This window comes from Triturus cristatus, chromosome 5_2 (assembly GCF_964204655.1).
Source record: "Triturus cristatus chromosome 5_2, aTriCri1.1, whole genome shotgun sequence".
Lineage (NCBI taxonomy): Eukaryota > Metazoa > Chordata > Amphibia > Caudata > Salamandridae > Triturus > Triturus cristatus.
Window position 1 is genome coordinate 610,132,287 of NC_140588.1, and position 22,242 is coordinate 610,154,528.

The 22,242-nt window shown below is 42.0% G+C and overlaps 1 protein-coding gene across 1 annotated transcript in view; it reads left to right on the forward strand.

Annotated features, from left to right (window-relative positions):
- FRMPD3 (FERM and PDZ domain containing 3) overlaps positions 1 to 22,242 on the forward strand; it is a 1,009,771-nt gene that overhangs the window by 157,013 nt on the left and 830,516 nt on the right. The gene's annotated exons all lie outside the window — the stretch shown is intronic.

The following is a 22,242-nucleotide window of genomic DNA, read 5'->3' on the forward strand; positions in this document are numbered from 1 at the left end:
ATGATTTATGATAACATAATCTAAGACCAATGCAGTTCCATGTGCACGTGAACTACGTTACGTTGTTCATGTGGAAGTGCATGTACTGCAATCTAGACGGAATGGTGAATGGAGGGGTCTGCTGAAGGAATATAATTTATTGGAACAAAAAGTTCTGTATTTAGTGCATAAATACCAATATTAAGTGTAGAGCTAACTGTTTATAGCCTTCCATAGTCACACATTTATCTAGTAGTGAAAGCAATAAAGTTGAAGTGAAGTCCTTTCCATGTGGGACCAATGGACGGCAATTTAATTTATTTTGTAGGTACCATTGTGTTAGAAGATGTTCAGAAAAGGTGACATTCATTAGGCTCCTTTAACAGGTGGTGTAATGATATTTCGATGAGCTACCTTATTATCACCCATAGACATGCCAACGTGATGTATAAGGATATGCATTGAGACTGGGATTGGTGTGTGTTAGACCTGGCAGTTTGGGCATGATTTCCCCTGTCTTTTTGCTTCTGACTTCCTGTTTTTTCACACTGTGTTGCATTTTGTTGTTGCTGGTTTAGAACTCTGGGCACGTTACCACTGCTGACCAGTGCTAAAGTGCAAGTGCTCCCTGTGTAAATTGCATTGGTGATTGGTTTATCCATGATTGGTTTATTGGATTTACTAGTATGTCCCTAGTAAAGTGCACCAGGTGTGCCCAGGGCCTGTATATCAAATGCTACTAGTAGGCCTGCAGCACTGATAATGTCATCCACCTGAGTAGCCCTGCAAACATGTCTCAGACCTGCCATTGAAGTGTCTCTGAGTGCAGTTTTAAGCTGGTATTTCGACTTGGCAAGTGCAACCACTTGCCAGGCCCAAATCTTCCCTTTAACTACATGTAAGTTACTCCATGGGCAGGGTGCATTGTATTTAAAAGGTAGGACATGTACTGTTGTGTTTTACATGTCCTAATAGTGAAATACTACTAATTTCCTTTTTCCCTATTGCAAAGCCTATCTCTCCCATAAGGTAACATGGGGATTGGCTTGAAATATTTTTTTAATTCAATTTCCCATTGGGAGCAGATAGAGTTTTGGATGTTGGGGTCTCTGAACTCACAATTTAAAAATACATCTTTTGGTGAAGTTGGTTTTTAAATTGCGTGTTTGAAAATGCCACTTTCAGAAAGTAGACATTTTCTTGCTTAATCATTGTGTGATTCTGCCTGTGTATAGAATCCACATCTGGCCTGCCTGACAGTTGGGCTCTTATGCATTCACTGTAGACAGTCACACAAATGGAGCTGAGGTGTGTCTTGCATGTCCTGATGGGCCATCACCAGAATGATGAGCCTTCCTGAGCTAGAGTGGTGGGATGACACCTGAATAGGGCTGTGCCTGTCCTCACACAACGCTGTCTCCACCCCCCTGTAGTGTGTCTGGAGCCAGATAAGGGAAAGGCAGGGTCTTGTGCACTACAAAGACTTTCCTTTGAAGTTTGTCTTCTTGAAAGGTAGAAAGGGTTATAGGTATATTGGACGTCTGACACCCTCAAATCAGAACACTTCTGGACTAAGGGCTTTCTGCCAGGAAGAAGAGCCGGATGCTGTAGGAGGGACTGCCACTCTGCCTGTTGCTTTGTTGTGCTGGCCTGCAGCTTGCTGCTTCTGTCCTGGGAGAGAAAAAAATTGACTTTGCTTTCTGTATCCTGCTGACAAGGTTCTCCAAGACCTTGTACCTGCTTGCCTTCTGTTAATAAGTCTCAGGGCCATCAGAGACTTCACTTGCCAATGCCTGGGCTGTTCTGCTGAGAGCTCTGACTTGCCAAGTGGCGCCAATTCCAGTTCTGGGGCCTTAGAAGTGTAAGCGGGTGAGAAATCCACAAATCGACTTAGTGTCCATTTTCTTGATGCAGTACCACCGTGTGGCTAAAGAATCAATGTAGCACCTGCTTTGCAGCTGAAAAATAACCGCAGCCTGAGTCTCAAGCACCGTGTCAGCAATGTCCACAGCACCCGCTCCGACGCAGTCACTGCTTCACCGCTGAAAAATCAATGCATTGCCTGCTTTGCGACTGTGAAATTTACACAGCCTCTGCATCGCATCGACGCAGTGCATCTGGATTTTTGACACATCGGCCCTCGACACCGTCACTACATAGATGCCAGCCTGCAGTAAGGAACCAAGGACATGCATACTAAGATCAACGCATCACCTCCCCTTCCAGTAAGGAACCAACACATCACCCCCGACAGTAAGGAACCAACACATCCCCTCCCCTGCCTAGTAGTAAGGAACCAACGCATCACCTCTCCTGGCAGTAAAGAACTGATACATCACTCTACCTGGGAGCAAGTAACTGATGCATCGCTTTGCTTTTCCAGCGCCTCACCTCACCTCCCCTGCGCCTGTTTCATTTTTGAATTTTGATGCATCCAAGGTACTTTGTGCTAAAAGAAACGCTTTTATAGATTACTATGGACTGAACTTATTTAAGCTTTGAAAAGTGATATTTTGACTTGTGTCACATAAATATTGGCTATTTTTCTAAACTGGTGTGCACTCATTTTATAGTGCTTTCACTGTTACTTTGTGTGTATGTAAAAATGCTTTGCACATTGCCTCTGAGATATGCCTGACTGCTCGTGCCAAGCTACCAAAGGGTGTGCAGGGGTTATCTTAGCTGTGTGACTCCCTTACCTGGACTAAAGTGCAGGTCCCACCTGGCCGGGGTGCAAACTACTGCCAGCCAGAGACCCCATTTGTAACAGTGGGTCTGTCGTAAGCGCCCCAAGGTGAGTTTTTAATTGTTTCTCCAGCCTCATGGTTGAATAGATGCAGGTGAATACGCCTTCCATAAATTTACAGTGCTACCACAGTGAGTAGATAGGAATCAGCAAGAGAAGAAAAGTAACACACATCTTAGAAAGCTATTTGTCATACATAAATAAACATTGTAAACAGAATAAAATTTCTTAACAAACCACTGTTACTCTTTTATGATGCAGATCTGTGTTTTGGTGTGTCTGACAGCATTTTTTATCTTGAAACTAATACCACTGGCTGGCCACAAGATATGAAAAAAGGAGAAAATATTTTTTAAACACTGAGAAGTACTAAGCATCTGCTGCTTCTTTTATAAGGTTTATACTTTAGAAAAAAAAGTATTTTCCTCATTGGAAGCTTAAATGACCTATGTGCTTTAATTATTATTATTTTTTAAAGTTGATACTATTAAAATTAAATCAGAGAGCAAAAAGCAAACAGTAGGGAACAATATAAGGATTGCAACCCGATAATATCGTTCTCATAAAGTATAAAACAAAACTCATTACAAATAAATCAAAAGGACTTATTAATCACATCACTGGATGCTAAAAAAAAGGTGCAGGTAATGATAGGTACATTGTATTAGTCTCTTCTTTATTTCCCCCACACTTACTGGACATGCAAGTGCTCGATAAGTGTTGTGGTTTAACTGTACGTGCAATGCCTGTTGCTATAAGCCTGTGCACACATCTACATATAGCTGCCGAATATTTACTCTGTGTCATGCGTTCACACAAATTGACATTCAATGTGCAAGCATGTATTTGGTAATCACAATGAACACTCAGAAGTTTTTGAGCTCTGCTTTAATCCTGAACGAAGTACCCCACAACTTCTTCAGGGTTTATGGCAATGAGAGGGAGATGAGAATCTCTCCGCCGGTTGTACGTCCTTCCCGGCTCATCTCCTTCTCATTGCCATAAGCCCTGAAGAAATTGTGGGGTACTTCCCCAGACGAAACGTGTTGGCTGGGCAATCATTCAGGATTAAAGAAGAACTCAAAAACTTCTGCCTCGGAGTTCATTTACCACCTTTCTACAGTGCATACTAAGTATTTATGGCTAATAGAGTTCAGTGAGTCCTGTAACCTTTTAGTATTGAAGATTGAGAAATGTTTGTTTATAGCACTATAATAAACCAAAATGCATTTGCACACCAAGTTAAAAGCACCCTATGTTTAGCTGTTTGTTTGAGACCCCATGTTAGCACTAAACATACAGGCACACATACATGCAGTACACATTAGTAGACTTCTGGTCAGTCCCATTCAACCACTAACTGTTGGCTTTTTTCCATAGCCACCACGGGCTGGGTGGATTGCTTATAACCATATCATTACATGGAAGATGCCATGGAACTTTAATTAGCCCCCTGAGGTAACATCCCCACTGTTAGGCTACCGCCCATTACTGCCTGTGTGTCCTGACACCGCTCCATCCTCCAGTGCAGAATGTGCCTCCATTCATCTGTCTTTCCCTTACCACAGCTGCCTGCTATCTGGCCAGGATATTTTTGTGCTTTTGGCTGTGTCCATGCTAATTGAATTGCTTCACAAGCATTGGCACAGTCAAACCATTCCCAAATGGTCACCATGCATGTACACATACACGGCAGCCAACGTGTAATGTATTTTCAAAAAATGCACATGAGAAAATCCATTACGCGTTGGCCAATGTATATAAATGTTAATGCTGAATGGCCAACTTGTTGTAATGGATGTAAAAGGAATAGAAAATAATTGCAAATTAGCAACTATGCATGCATGTAGAGGTAATTTATTTGTGCACCACCTGATTGTTATACATTCATTACTTATAGCTGGTAACGTCTCAGCTAGTTTAGAAGTCATCACTGATCTTTGTGTACTCTGCAGCTTATAAATGTGAACCCTGGAAAGATGAACTGATTCTTTTATCCTTCAGAGGCCAATGCATTGTATTCCATTTCAATTTGCAATAGTCACAAACCTTAGTGCTTGCAAACAGAAAAGTCATAGTATTATTATCTCTATAAAAACAAGTTCTAAACGTTAAGTAGTGTACTAATCAACTGACTAGCGTAGAGAGGGGTTTCTCAGGTTGGAAAGATACAGGCCCAGTTCTGCTCTACTTCCAAGGGAAAGTCAGCTGCCAATGGCCAGATAATCTTGATTCACCAACCAGGTACCACACTTGGCAACAGCTTAAAGGGCCGAGGATGTTGTACTAGGATAGCAACAATGGAAGGCAAAACTTTAAGCTTATTTCTGATGTCAGCCACACGGAACCTTGTGACCTCTCTAGTAAGCTATAAAAGATATGACGGAAGATCTTGTCACACCTAGGGCTCACTGCTCTGGAATGCTATCTCTATACTTCTTAAAATCAAAGGTGGCTTCTTCATGATATGGCAAGCAGAATATTCACCTCTACGTGAGTTCACATTATCCCAACCTGACAACCATATTCAGCTTATATCATCACTTAGTCCTAGTGTTCTCAGTCGTGCCAACTACTGACTCTCATCTATCACAGCTTTTCTATAACTTCTCTTATACTCCCACAGATGTTCGCTACCTGTGACTATACATGATTTGAACATGCAACTACTTTTTACATTTCAAACCATATACCCCCTTTATTAAACAAGGCATAATGATGCAGTTGTCATTAGCATGTAGACATTACAAAATCCTAAAGTTAATTAAACTCCATTATGATAGGGATTTATCTGACAGATCAGCTCATCCAATACCTCAATGAACTGAACAAGGGATGAATGAAGCCCTGTGGAAAACTGCAGAGTATGACAGTAGTTGATACTCTACAAATTTGGCAACCAAGTCGATCTTGATAGGAGTCTAGATATTGGGTACAACAGAGTTTGTGGCTCTGAATATTGTCAAGAGAAGGTGCCCAAATATTTATATGCATTTTCAAGAGAAATCCTGTACTGGAAAACGTGAGAAAGCAGGGGTGGGAAGCTGAGTGTTGTATCCTTCAATTTCAGAGTAATGGTTAATAAGTGTCTAAGGGGTATGACTTAACACCCAAAGTGAATAATCTTGTCCCCCTCTGGTGATTGATTAGGTGATGTCGTGGGGACTCTCGTGTATATGAATTGTAAATGATAGGTTGTGCATTCCATCCAACTGTAGGGCAAATATACCCTGACAATATCTAAATGAACAAAATGACACACAAATGACAAAAATGCAATAAGGAGAACTGGAGATGTGATTGTTATAAGTTTTAGATAAAACTTGTGCCAAAAACTGCAAAGCACTAACTGCAGCAACTTGTCGCCCTAGACCGAGACAGTGGTAAGGTGTAAGGCCAACACCAATGAAGCACAGGTCAGATACAGAGACCAGGTTTGTTGCAGTCTGAGTTTTACTTTCTGACTTAGTCTCCGAAATGGAAGCCAAACATCATCAGTGGGGCAAGGCAGCAGGTTGTGGCGGACATGGGTTCCAGATAGTCATCAGAAGAAGTCCTGGTGTAGCCATTGACTTTTGGCGGGAAGCCCGAAGCAGGAGAAATTCAAACGTTACCCAATAGATGGTCCTTCACCAGCTGAATACTTTTGGCACCTTCACCCAGTGAAGATTTCTACCTTCTGACTAAGTCACTTTTTTGGAGCTTGAATTCCTCCAGTGGGGCAAGGATGCAGGTTGTAGCCCAACAGGGCTCCATGAAGCTGATACCTTCATCACAAGGTCCCACTGAGACAGATTTGCGTCTGTGGTAAAGCTCTGAGTGGGATCAACCTGAATCTTTGATTTAACAGCAATGCACCTTCTTTAGATTGACTTTGCATAATTGTCCTGGTTTTCTGTCAGTTTTCCTGGCAATAATCCTTGAAAGATAATCAAGGTCTCAGTTTTTAGGGTTAGGTAGGAGGAGTACACACAGACAATTATCAAACTGCCAGAACCTCAGTGACACCACTATGGGGTCAGGATGCACTCCAGTAAAAGCCACCAGTAAGGTTCAGGGAAGGTCCAGTTGGAACTGGTCAGCTGGGCTGTTCAGAAAGGAGGCTCCTGCAGCTTTTGTTTCCCTGTAGCTTGCCAGGAGATCAGTGAACTGATCATGGAAGTCCACTTCTCATTCCTGGGTACAAGTGACAGCAGATCCAGCCCTTAGGGCTCTCCTCACAGTTCACAACAGCTGTACAGTCCTTGTTCTGACCCCCGCAATTCAGTAATGTTCAGAATAGAGTACTGGGGGTGCCACATTTATGCCCAGTGCTCGCATGTGGGTGGGGGACACTCTTGGCCCCTCCCTAATCAATGGGATAAAGGTTCACAAGGGTAACCCTACCCACATTTGCAGCACTTAGTGTGTGTTTTACTGCAATCAATTCTACAGTGCTCCGCTCTACCTGAAATTAACATGGCATACCCTTGCTCCCCCTCTACAGACGTCCCTGTGCCCACCAAGAGGTGGGGTTGTGGTAATGGTCAAACCCTCCTTTGTGCTCAGTCAAAACCGGTCCCTGGAGCCGCTCCTCTCCCACTGGTATTGTTGCCTGGCTATGTTGTAGGACAATAGAGGGGGCAGGCCTAGTTTAGAGCTATATCTGCCTGTGACAGTGTAGGCATCATTTGAAGTTAATTAAGTTCCTGGGCACAAATCAGCTGGCCAAGCTGTCAGGGGAAGATCAGCCCCTCTCTCTTTGCCTCAGCTCCATAAGCAGCTTCAGTTCACTTAATTAAGGAGCCATTCAGCTCCTGTGAGACATTGAACAATGGCAGAAAGGCATATTTAGCTCAGGCAGGGAAATGACAATTTCCTAAAAGTATAAACAGAAAATTGGTTCTGTCGGATAATTATTTTGTTAATCATATGAAATGTTAAAATAAAAAAGAAACATTGAGGTCCAGAAAACAGAATTACTTAAAATTATGTATAGTTGATTTATAAAGCAACATCAATGTTTTCAAACACTGCGGCGCTCCATGTGCGAAAGGTTAAAGAAAGTGATTGTGCAATGCATCAAGAGAAATGGTGCTCAAACATTCACATCAACACAATTGACATCTTCATTAAGCCTGTCCAGGTTCTTCAAATTCATAGTCATTCATTGGTAGGCCAAATATGTCAGTACATAAATTGAAAGAATGGGCCCAAATATGACTCAATGTTTTCTGAGTGAGCTTGCAAAACTACCTGGACGTCCCATTGCATCTGGATGTGGTTCCATCTAAGAACCACTATCCAAATACATGGACCTGCTTTTGAATCATTTGAATTATGGAGATTTATGTTGCTGTATCAATCAAATATACATAATTGTAAGTAATTTTGTTGTTTGGACCTCAATTCTTCTTTTTTATGTTAACATGTTATTTGATTAACAAAACAATCATCTGATAGAACCAATTGTTTGTTCGTACAGTATATGACACCCAGGTTTGGAGGAACAAAAAGTGTAATTTTCAAAATAGTAATATCAAATCAGACTTGACCATGGTGGTGGATTTTAAATTACTTTTAAAATAAGTCCTTGAATCATTTTTCTAGCTACCCCCAACCTACAGTCAAGCATCATGAGGTATTATAATGTAACCCAGTGTTCTCCCTTGGGAGGGCCAGCTTTGCTACAGTACAAAATGTTTTTAATTTTTTTTTTACTGCCTGGATATATAAAAAATAGATTATTCATGTGCTACCTTTAAGTACTGTGCACCCTGCTCTGTTGGCATTTAGAGGCTACCTTAGGTGTGCCTTATAAGTATTGAAAAAGAAGGTTTAGGCTTGGCAAATGTTTATTTTGCCAGGTCGAAACTGCATCACTAGTCTGCAGGCGCAAGCCTGGTAACATGCTTTCCATTGCCACTGCATTTGCGGCATAATATGTGCTGCAGGCCACTAGTAACATTTAATTTGCAGGCCCTGTATTTACTTTGTATCATATACCAGGGACATATAGGCAAGTTAAATATGCCAATAAGGAGTGTAGTGTAGTGTAGTCAATTCCAATATGTTTTAGGAGTCAGAGTGTATGATGGGGTCGGAGGTGCACACCTTTGTAATCCTATTTATTTTTTTACTCTTAATTTAACTTATAGACCTTAACTAATGGTGCTTCAGTGCTAAACTTGCTGTCATGACAAGTGTCTAGTCAAACAGAAATAAATACAAGCCAGAGGACTTGCTTGCACCGTGCACTTTCACTGGGTTATAACTGAACCCTATCAATTTATCAATGCTCTAAGTAAACCAAATAATGCAAAAATAATCATAATATCATTCATGAAAACTCCTATTTTCAATTTACATTGTGACAATATCAAAATGAAACCATAAACATGTCTTAATCTTGACAATCCATATTGTCTACTATGTTTACAAAAATTGCAATATATTATTCATGAACTCAATATACCACAATACATATTTTTTATACTGTGAGAATCTTATAAGTGCCCGATGCATTTTGGGACTGTGTCGTCCCTTCCTCAGGGGCCAACCTCATGAGAACATGTGGCGTGACGATATAACGTCTCTGAGATGAACCCTCAAAAAACGGACGAAAAATCACAACTCTGCCAGGTAAAATTCCAATGCTTGTAATCATGTACTCCAAAGATAAAGACGAGGTCAGGCAGTTTATAGTCAAGTCTGTATAAAATATCAAAGCTCTCAAGTGGAAGCGCAGGAATACGTTCTCTTTACGATTTTCGAAACGCCGCTAAGGTAGGAGTCAGAGCACATGCACTGGGGCCTGGTTAGCAGTGTCCTAGTGCAAGTCGAAATGACAGCAGCATCAGTCCAGAAAAAATGGGGGTGATGATACAAAAAGAGGAATGTTCTTAAACGGTATAAAGAGCTGTCACGGCCAAAGTGACTGAATATGGCTCAAATATTCAAAAGTGGTTCTGTCGGGTTTCAAAGTCATTCAAAATGCGCATTAACATGTCACAAGAGTATCTCAGAATGCCTAGATAAAGATAATACCTTTTCAAACATTAAGGCACAAAACTCAAATTACTGTATGATGCATACGTTTATCCAAATATTAGCATTCACATTCTTTACACATACATTGAGGGCTGTCAATAAAATAAACAATTAAGAAATAGGTGGTAGTGACATTAGTGCTCAGTGAACGGTGATGTGCAATTTTCACAGGGTGGTGAAAGTATTTACATGTGTATGTGTATGTATGTGTAAAGAATGTGAATGCTAATATTTGGATAAACGTATGCATCATACAGCAAATTAAGTTTTATGCCTTATTGTGTGAAAAGGTATTATCTTTATCTACGCATTCTCAGATACTCTTGTGACATGTTAATACGCATTTTGAATTACTTTGAAACCCGACAGAACCACTTTTGAATATTACGTTATACCCAGGTTCTGAGGGACACAGGGTCGCCCCATTTTTTGTATATGAATATGGCTCAAGCCACTAGGAAAACTGTCCTCATATGGGCTGCTTCCAGACTGAGGCCTAAATTATTGTCTCAATCGCAATTTGTGCTCAGAATGTCCACTACAATTGGAGCTGGCAAGGGTTACCATTGGAATCCATTTAAACTTCCCAGGGCTGACTAGATTTGGCAGTCTTGTCTCCCAGCCAATGCAATTGCCACACAGTTACCAACTCTGGATAAGCATGATCTTTCCTACCTACTTTTCTAACTAGAAGCTAGCCGGAAATTTATTGTGTGCCCCCCACTGTGTACTGAGGCATTGCAGACTGGGGGTTTCCCTGTATATGGCCCCCTTTCCTCATCCGGTGTGTGGACCCACTATTTTATTGAGTGGGGTCTGGGGTTCGGGGATCTCTAGAGAATCACTTTTGCCTGTTAGAAATGTCATGATTATTGCATTGCAAGAAACTTGGGAATTGTAGAATGTAATGCTGAGTGATTATAGAGTTTTTAGTGTTACAGCAGTTAAGGGGCAATTTGGTTGCTCTGCAAAGGGCTTACCTGTTATGTTCTCTGTAAATTATGAAGTTACTGGGGACATTATATTCAAGGAATTTAATAACTTTTTGACAATGTGAGTATCCGGGTTGACACTAATTAGATGCACTGCCATTAACGGTAGATGTGTAGGTGACCAACCGCCTCATTTCACTTCTGACAATGGGTGGCTACACTGACTGACTATGCTATAATCTCTTCAGAAAATGTTGCCATAGTAAAAGACCTTGTAATAGGCGATCTAGAAGGTAGAGAACACAAATCGCTCTTGTTCTCACTTATATGAGGTGCATATCTATGACACCATTGGCAGAACAGTCAGCCAATGTATTGTACGAATGAGCGTAGGTTAGTGTGGTCATCTACATTAAAAGCACACAAAAACTCCGTCCGCATCTCGACCGACACCGACAACTCACTCCCCGACGCCGAACACCTCCACTTCATGATCCACAGCGACCCCAAAACCACCCTCAGAGGCACCCTCATGTACAGACCACCAGGACCTCGCACCAAGTTCAGCGAAGACATCGCAGACTTCGTCAACCCTCACGCACTCTCATCCACCGACTACATCCTCCTAGGAGACCTCAACTTTCACCTGGAGAACCTCACCGACAACAACACCACCGCCTTACTGGACAACCTCGCCAACCTGGGACTGAATCAGCTAGTCAACACCCCCACCCACGACGCCGGACACACGCTCAACCCCATCTTCTCCTCCAGCAAACACATCACCTTCAGCCCCACCACCGAACTCACCTGGTCGGACCACAGCTGCGTCCACTTCATCTTCAAGAAGACCACCGTGCCCCACCACACCCAGCAACCACCAAGAAGACACTGGAATCGTATCACCACGGAACAGCTCGCATCCACCCTCTCCCAGAACCAACCCACCAGCACCACCGACCCCAACGTAGCCGCCAACAACCTCACAAACTGGATCTCCAACTGCGCCAACCTCCTGGCCCCCCTGAAGACTCAAGCCAGCACCAACAACCACAAGAAAAACTCCTGGTTCACCCCCAACCTCAAGAACTCCAACAAAGAATGCCGCGCCCGCGAGAAGACGTGGCGCCTTAACCAGACCGAAGAGAACATGTCAGCTCTCAAGGACGCCACCCGCCAACACCACCAACACCTCCGCCCCGCACGAAAAACAGCCTACCGGAACAGACTTGACAACAACGCCCACAACAGCAAGGAACTATTTGGCATCGTCAAAGAGCTCTCCAACCCGGAAGCAGAAAACAACTCCATCCCTCCCTCACAGGACCTCTGCGACTCCCTCGCAACCTTCTTCCACCACAAGATCACCGACATATACAACAGCTTCCCGACCGCCGACACGAGCCCCCCTCCGGAACCCGCCACCGACACCACCACCATCCTCACCTGGAACCCTACCACCACCGAGGAGACCACCCGCATAATGAACTCGATCCACTCCGGATCCCCATCGGACCCCTGCCCGCACCACATCTACAACAAGGCCGACAACATCATCGCACCGCACCTCCGAGACGTCATCAACGCCTCCCTCACCGCCGCCACCTTCCCGGAGAGCTGGAAACACGCAGAGCTCAACGCCCGCTTAAAGAAACCTACAGCAGACCCCACCAAACTCAAAAACTTCCGGCCCATCTCTCTTCTGCCGTTCCCCGCCAAAGTGATTGAGAAAATCGTCAACGCTCAACTCACCAACGCCCTGGAAACCAACGACTCCCTCGACCCCACACAGTTCGGTTTCAGGGCCAACCACAGCACCGAAACCGCCCTGATCGCAGCAACGGATGACATCAGAGCCCTGACCGACAAGGGAGAGACCGTGGCCCTCATACTCCTGGACCTCTCTGCAGCCTTCGACACGGTCTGTCACCGCACCCTGATACGCCGCCTCAGCAACGCCGGCATCAGAAGCAAGGCCCTGGAATGGATCGTCTCCTTCCTCTCCGGAAGGACTCAGAGAGTCCACCTTCCCCCCTTCAGATCCACAGCCACGGAGATCATCTGCGGCGTACCTCAAGGATCCTCCCTCAGCCCCACTCTCTTCAACATCTACATGACCCCCCCTGGCGAACATCGCACGCAAACACGGACTCGACCTTATATCATACGCCGACGACACCCAGCTCATCTTATCCCTCACTAACAACCCCACATCAGCTAGGACCAGACTACATGAAGGAATGAAGGAAGTGGCGAACTGGATGACAGACAGCCGTCTGAAACTGAACACAGACAAAACGGAGGTCCTCATCCTCGGCCCCACTCCCACCGCATGGGATGACTCCTGGTGGCCCCCCGCCCTAGGCAGCACTCCCCAACCCACCGACCACGCGCGCAACCTCGGCTTCATCCTGGACTCTTCCCTCACCATGACCAGACAGGTGAACTCGGTGACCTCGGCATGTTTCAACACCCTCCGCATGCTCCGCAAGATCTTCCGCTGGATCCCCACCGACACCAGGAAGACCGTCACCCACGCCCTCGTCACCAGCCGCTTGGACTACGGGAACACCCTGTACGCCGGCATCACCACCAAGCTGCAGAGGAAACTCCAACGGATCCAGAACGCTGCCGCAAGACTCATCCTGGACATCCCTCACCACCACCACATCTCCGGACACCTGAAAAAACTCCATTGGCTACCCGTCAACAAGCGGATCACCTTCCGACTACTCACCCACGCACACAAAGCCCTTCACAACCTCGGACCCAAACTCATCAACAACCGCGTCTCCTTCTACACTCCCCGCGCACTCTGCGCTCCACCGGACAGGCCCTCGCAGCCGTACCCCGCATCCGCAAAGCCACCGCCGGAGGAAGATCCTTCTCTTTTCTAGCAGTGAAGACCTGGAACTCTCTGCCCAGCCACCTTCGCGCCATACCTGACCACCTCTCCTTCAGAAGGCAGCTCAAGACCTGGCTCTTCGAGCACTGACCCCCCCCCTCCCAGCGCCTTGAGACCCTTGATGGGTGAGTAGCGCGCTTTATAAATGCGATTGATTGATTGATTGATTGATACTATAAATGGTATAGTTGAACTTTTGAAATCCCAGGTTAATCAAACACCTCAGTCCATCGTGAAGGACTATGAGAACCTAATTGTCTCTATTAGGGTCGCAGGGAGAGTAGGTCCCAATTGTGGCGGGTAAGGAAGAGTATATATAGTTCTGCCAAGGCAAGGGCAACATCTATATTCAATAAGAACATAAGGAAGGCTTATAAAGTGGTTGGGACTAATAGGGAGTACGTAATCAAACGACATAGAAAGAACTTTAGGAAAGAAATAAGATAAATAATGTGGAAGGAAAAAGATAGGAAAATGGACGAAGGCAATTGTCTTACTTTGAACAGGAAGAATAAAGGGTTTTTGGAACACAGTCAACAGTGTTCCTGGTCTGTCTATAAAAAATAGAAACAGTGATGGTTCCTGAAGGAACATGAGTCAAGCATGTATCTGAGCAGTATAAGTTAAAAGAAGAAAAGAGGAGAAACAGGGAGCACAAATTCATTTTCCGGAGAAGGGGTCATGAAGAGCAATTTGCTCTTCTCAGTAAGTAGTCTTTAGGGTGTGATAAACGCTTGAAAAGCTATAGGGCCCAAATCCTTGATGGCCTGTGGTCAGAAATAATCAAACTTAACCCTAGATTGTGGGCCCAAGTTCTGACTCCAGTGTAAGGAGCGATAATAAGTGATCATGACTTACCAGATACCTGGAAAGGAAGTATTAGGGTTCCTTTGTATAAAAAAGGGGGGCTTGTCTTCAAGTTATTGTATGATCACCCTGTTGAACATTCCCAGTAATATTTATGCAAACATCTGCTGGGCCTACTAGAAGATAGGGTAATCAGTGCCAGAGTTCTACTAAAGGTCCAAAAGGGTTTCTGTAAAGGATATTCACCAACTGATTTAATTTGAAATCTTCTGTCTGAAGAATATGTCTTCAAATGGAAACAGCCACTCATGTCTCATATATAGATTTGTCAACAGCGTTTGACACAATAAATTGAGCATTACTTTAGGAAAAAATGCATAAATGGAATTACCCAGCTGGCTTGTTAAAGCTGATAATTCAATTACATGAAAGTTCATGGGCGAGGGTTGAATTAGGGAGCAATGGAGCATTGTTCCGAAATATAGTCTTCCCTTATTACCTTAGACACAGGTGCATTTGGCCCCGCTCCTGTTCTCAATCTATATTGCAGATGGTATGACAGTACTTAACCAGGTTTGTTATTTTTCACACAAATTAGGAGTAGAGGCCCTTTTGGCAATGTTCTGTGCTGATGATCCTGTACTACTGGACCTAGAGCTGGTTGGCCTATGGAGGTAATTGGATGTTTTTTCAGAATACTGTAAGGCCAATGATCTGCAAATAAATATGTCTAAAACCAAGATAATGGTCTTCTTGAAAGGTAGTGTGTAGATCCTCAAGCACAAGTAGTTGCTAAGTGGTGATCAATTGGAGGTGGTAAAGAAATGTATAGAATATGAAATGTTTGTATGCCTTATTGGCAAGATATCAAACTATTAAACTGAAACTGAAATACAGAGAAGTGTACTAACTATGGATAAAATAAGTTTTGGAAATCTATGCAGCAGATCCAAATACAACACAGAAGCACCACATCAGAGTAGTTTGTTGCTTAATTAAATCATAAAAATAGTTGAAGAAAACATAATATTTATATAATGAGAAAGATACAGACGCAGCTTGACAAAAAATTATCTTCAGTGACAACAAATATAATGTATTCATATTTATTACAGCCAAAATTATATTTTATGTTATTTGTGCAGGTTAAAGGCTAACAACAGCCATAGCCATGTTGCAGAATAGTGTTATATTTTCACAAGCATTATTTAAACATGGCCTGGAAGATCTTTTGTAGCTCTTTGCAAGTGCAGGTATGGAATTATTTACCATTTCTGGGTTGAAGGAAAAGGGAAGTTGTGACCAACGCATCTACCTCAATATCCCTTGAGATAATTTGTATCAAGTACGTAACAATGCCAGAGTCTGTTAGGCTAATATATTTATTGTTGTTGCACATACTGGTAGCCTTTTATCACAAGTGTTCGCACACAACGATAGATTGAGTTTCTTTAAAGGCTTTATAGTAAACACCATTAAGTGCAGAATAAAGGTAACAATATTGTTGCAGACATCAGTATAATGGTAGCCAGAGTGTAAGCAAAAATGTAAATATTGTGAATTTGGTAATGTATAGGGTGATTTTTAAAAACCGTAAATATGAAAAAATAAAAAATAGTGCCCCATTTCAAAAGAATAACTACACATTCATACCTGTACTTAATTTATTTTTGTTGAGTTTCCTGGGGTGCCTGAAAAAGACATCTAATTTATTTACTCTTTTGCAAAATTTGTTATTAGTCAAAGTAGCTCAGATGGCTTTGGATGGCTCGCTCTGGAGCTGTTGTGCTCTATTAACTGGAATGTCAATATCCCAATCTCTTTCCCCAGGAGGGCTGTGAACAGTTATTATATATTATTCTAAGCATTTGTTTAGAGAAAAATAAAGTTCCTGGTCGTGATGCAAGGTGAGAGAAATAACATGAGAATTCCTGGCACCCTCATGTTAAAGTATAAAAATATTTTACTTTACCAAAACCACTATCTATTTAAGGGAATACATGAACATAAAGCCTAGAAGCATACTAACAAAATGGACAATAACGGTAATGCTCATTGTTGTATGATAATGAAAATAAGTACGATAACGAAAATAAGTAAATCAACTATTAGAAATTAATAACGGCATATATGGGCAAAGCAAATGCACAATATGGGGGCTCCAAAACGGCACAATATGTAATACACCTGAGATGAATGTACCCTTTTCTAGGGAATGTATGAATAATCTTTCAATATGCCCATTGATAAATAATCAAGCAAAACAATAGCCTTAGCTCTAATTAGACTATGTGGCAAGGTGCACAAAGTCCGCAAACTCCTGTGCAAAAGCTGAAAGAAATTAGATGGTCATACAGAGAACAGCATCCCCTGCTAAATACCCTGATTGTAGGTGATCGTAAGAAGCATGTGACAGAGTTCATCGAAGCAGCTGATGATGCAGTCGACCCTGCCATCAAAATTGGTGTTGACAAAATATGAATGAAGCTTGGAATAGATAATGCAATAGGTGAATGAGACATCATATTAGGTGCAGGGGCATAGGTCATGGTTGACATTGGCATTGGTCGACAGAAGCAACAGAAGCTAGGGAGCTGAAACCACTGAAGACGTTGGAGATATCAGCAATATGACAATCATTGATGGCACATGAGAAGCTAAGATGCACCATTGGAAGCAGATGTGAAGATAGGAAGATGATGTGCTCTGCATAATGTACAATGAATATTCACTGGTGAGTCTGATCCAGCCAATCGGAAGGAATCACAACTTAATGCTCCAACTGAATACTCAGAACAATTGTCTGAAAGCTAGTGCAGTATGGGAATAGAAGTCAGCTGTTGAAAGAAGTTTATAAATACCCGAGTCCAATACTGCTCCAATCTTGGAAGCAGCTCTGCTCTGAAGTAGAAAGCCACTGCCTGATGACAGTGCTTCTCAGATGGATCACACAAATTCATCATCTTTTCAGAATGAGCAAGATAGCTACACCCTCAAAAAATCGAACTGTTGTAAATCCACCAAACACATGCAAAAGGGTGCCCAATAAAGCAGGTATACCCCCAAGTACACTTTTGAAGACAGTTAATTGTCCAGAACCTACGTTCTTGAAAGCAGTTGGAATGCCAGTGGTGTTAAAGGCATGGACGACAACACCAAACAAAATATGTCTGAAACTAAGTATTGTTATAATAACATAGCTGTATCTCTATCACAGACCTTGATATCTAGAGGATACAAGTCTGCTCTGCAGGTGTTAAAACATAATTTTTTTGTTAACATTCCAGGGACCTTATCCATTTTGCATAGGATTTAATTTAATCCTAGGCCAAACAGGTATGTCAGAAATGCTTACTGGAGAAGGATCCAATGTTACACTTAAGCATTTCATAGTATTTTGCACAGTAAACAGATAAATATAAACTTAACCTAGGCCATAACGTGAAACATTTTTTCTCTCCCATTATGGAGAAAAGCATGGTAAGAATAGGTAACAGTTGAAGGTGCGACAGGACATTTGGAATCAAAGTCAGGCTTCATAAAATCATAAGACTTGTGCACTGTGATAGATTAACATAGCATTGAGCGTCCTTATGGGTTAGTGTATGAAGATGCACTAATAAGAAAAGGAGCATCATTCTTAAATCAAATGGGTTGGACTGGATATTTTGAGCATTATAGGAGTTATGCATTATGTATAGGCCCGTACTACTACCGCATAGACGTTTGTCATTTACAACCATAGAAAAGGGAAATGGTGATGGAAAAAGAAAAAGTCTGCTGTTGTAACCAAATTAGATTAAGAACATTAGCAGGAAAAATAGCCTTTCTATCTGATGGACAGAGAAACGATTGTAAAGTGCGTCCTTCTTAGCAAGGTAGCACTGATGCAAAAAGAGATTATAAGGTGCAGAGTGCAGTTCAATTAAGATAAGAGTACCTGTGTGATTTAGGTGTCTGAAAAGCCCAACATAAAAAGTGCAATAGTAGATGCCTGAAATTATTCTTCACATAGTGTGTATATGCTTTCTTTAATTAGCTTCTAAGCTGAAGTGAAATGGTAGCAGAAAGAATATAGACTATGTGATCGTAGAAAGGGTATAGATTAATTTATATCATGTATGAAAATTATTATCTTTGTCATAAAAGAGTTCCTATACCACTTCTTTATCAATATCCATAACAAGGATATCAGCTTCCTTTTCAGAATAGGCACCTCTCTCTTGTATTAAACAATAAATTGTAACAGGAAGAACACTTCTTTTTTTTGGACAGGATCTGGACCTAAAACAAATTAAATAAAATTAATATAACCATGTATTTTCATCATATGCTTTTTCAATAATTTACGGTCAAATCAACATTTGATTTTGTAACAGTTCCAGGAAAATATTTAGAATCAGGTCCATTGTAATTGGACCAGACTTGCTTATAAAATGTTTTGTATGTGTTGTCCATCGGGCGACTCCATTTGAAGCATAAACTGACATATTAAAAATTCCTTTCTAAATCAATGCATTCATTTAGATGTTAGATAAAGCTTTTCCCTATTTCTAATCTTGAAAATGCATATAATTAGCATGTGGTGCAAATAGATTATCAAATTGTCAGCTGAGGTAACAATTTAAATTTAATAAAAATGAATCTTTTGGATATAAACAAATGGGAAATAATGTGTCAAATCGTTTAATTCCCCCTGGTTCTGTGCCCTCAATACTTTTCATTGGAATGGTGTAAACTTTTTCTAAAATGGAGTCTACAAAATCAGGAGAATAAATGACCTTATGTTATGTAACTGAACCGTGGTGGAACACTTCAGAATGTTACAAATAATAATAAGTAAATTATTCAAATCTACAGGCAATATCAAAATGCATACATTGTTGCTGAAAGTCCCTTGAACTGTTCGCCCAAGGGGTCTCACAGTGCTCCCACTGAGTCAAATTATACAACTCACTTTGGCTAGTTGAATAATGAAAGCAATGATATACATAATGATGAAAACAAAGCATCTCCTTATAGTTGGCTCTATCAAGCTATGGATCTTCATTGTGTAATAAAGCGTAAGTGTTTAAATTGTTTCAGAGCTGTTTGATTTTGTATCACATAGGCTTTCAAAAAAACCTGGAAAAATATCCTCCAATTAAATGTGGCGAATATGTGATTTTGTACCACCTCCATTGGCTTACAAATCTAATGAGGTGCCATAAGGCAGTGGATAAGCACGGATGTTAACAGCATTGCAGCTTCTTACCACATGTGTGCAGACGAAGGTGGATACAACTGTTGTGTAAAAGGAGACAGTGAAGAATACTCATGAAGATAGTGCCCAAGCACCATTCTCAAGATGATAATCTGCACTATAATCCACAATTAGAAGAAAAAAGTCAAAAATAAGTGCATGGAGGACAGATGTGTCCACTACTATTTCAGAAACAGATGATTATCCCATTTACCAGCATTTATGTGAGAGATAGCATAACCCTTTATCCTTTGTTGTCATAATCAACTTTTGGTATTGTAACTTCTCTTAATGGAATGAAAACCTTCTGTGGTGGAGACTTTAATAACAGTGATGCAAATGCAGTTGCCGAAGTCACTGCTTTAACCAAATTAGGATTGTTTGGGTTTGTTTAGCTTATCTGTGTAAGGCTAGAGACTCAGCCGTACCTCTTGTAGGGGGGACTATCTCAACTTGCTGATTCTTCTTTGTATAATTCCAGAATAGGGAGAAGATGAATGTGTCTAATCCGGAGGCTCATTGCATTTGTGGGTGCCTCTGAACAGAATCAACCACATGATGCATCTTTCATTGCTCATATGTTTTCCCTATTACCAGGAAATAGTAGCAGGATTATGGTGTGAGTACCACTTACCTGAAGACCTAATACAGATAGTCTCTGTAATGGTCCACAGGGTACTTTTTTCAGGAATCCTTTCTTGAATTAGTTCCCACTTCTGGGAGCTGCGCCGCAACAGCTTTGACTTTGATTGGATTGTCGGAAGAGCTCTTCTTGTTTGCAAATGTTCCTTTTCATTCTTGAGGATTTTGCAAAGATATTAATACATGATTAGGATGAACCAATTTGCACCTCCACCTTTCCAGAGAGCAGCAAGGCAAGTACTACTTGAAGAGAAGCCAGTACAGTGTGAGGCCATCTAGTACTGCCCTTGGCAAATTATTGAATGCTAATTGAGCCTTATATATAGTGTGGTAGCATGACAATTCAGTGTCCAGCACCCTCAAAGTCAAAACTTGTTTAAACGTACCATTGGCTCGCTCAACGACACCATTCTATTCTGGATGGAACGGATGCAAGAATAGCAGACTACTCCCAAAACATGCATAGCATCAGCAAACGCCTTAGCGATGAACTCAAGATCATTGTTTGAATGAAAGGAATGCACCATTCCTATTGCTCCTAGGCACTTCTTTTATTACTACATTAGTTGTGGCAGTCTTTTGTGGCCATACTGGAATATAGAACACAAATTGAGGACAGACAAAATATAGTTGTGATGGGTGACATTTGGCAACAGGCCAATATCGTTGAGCTAAACAACTTCGAAGGATCTACTGGATTTATTTAAAGGAGCATGAGCTACCCTCAGAGCAGTGATGGATTTCATTTCTTGGCAATAGTACATTGCTGTAAATATTTATTTGTGGCTTTGGAAATATACAAAAGACACACAATTGATGGACGGAATGCAGAACAAATCAAAACATTCTCCCCCAGTCAAGAGATCTGGGTTAAATCCATCAGTCTTTTGCTCACCATGCCACCCCAGTTTAGACCTGGCCATTTGCAAATCAGTCTTGACCCTGTGCCTCATGTGAACAGTCCAGCTCGAACTGCCAAGCCAGGTCCTCCCTGGACCAGAAACAAGCATCCGAGGACCGGTTTCGGGGTTTCACCCCTCTTCAGCCAGGATAGCTTGATTTCAGTGGCACAGTGAGCCCGGGACCTACGTCTAGGCATACCCGGCGCACTTAGGGCAAGAAAGCAAAAGACACAAAATTGATGGACGGAATGCAGAACAAATCAAAACATTCTCCCCCAGTCAAGAGATCTGGGTTAAATTCATCATTCTTTTGCTCACCATCAATAGTTATTTTTTGCATTTGTCACCCGAGTGGGACGGGTATGCTCAGACCTGAGTCCTGTGCTCTCCATGCCACTGGAATCAAGCTATCCTGGCTGAAGAGGGGTAAAACCCCGAAACCGGTCCTAGGATGCTTGTTTCCAGTCCAGGGAGGACCTGGCCTGGCAGTTCGGGCTGGACTGTTCCCATTGGGCACATGGTCAAGACTGATTTGCATATGGCTGGGTCCAAACTGGAATGGCATTGTGAGCAAAAAAACGATGGATTTAGGCCCAGATCTCTGTACTGGGGTTGTATGTATGACATTGTTCTGCATTCTATCCATCAATAGTTCTTTTTGCAGTTGGAAATATACATCCACAAATATGGCTGCTGTACCATTGATACTTTATTATTAACACCAACATTCGCAGATATTATGCACACTTGCACTGCTTTTACGAGGTCTAACGTAACTGCTTTATGGAGAATTTTTCCATCCAATTCCTCGTATAAACACCATAGCAACATTATCCTCATTCAACTCTAGGAATATTTAACAGGGACTCCTTTGGGTGCGATAATACCTTTTAGTGTTGTCTGTGTCACTACCATGACTACTGCATTGATGTTATTTTGAGATAACAGCAGCAACTTCATAGATTTGTACATCTCTCTTTGCAGATGAATCAGCTGCACAGTTCCTTTAAGTATTAATATATTCACTTGTAAGGCAATTGTATGCTGCACATAGGCAA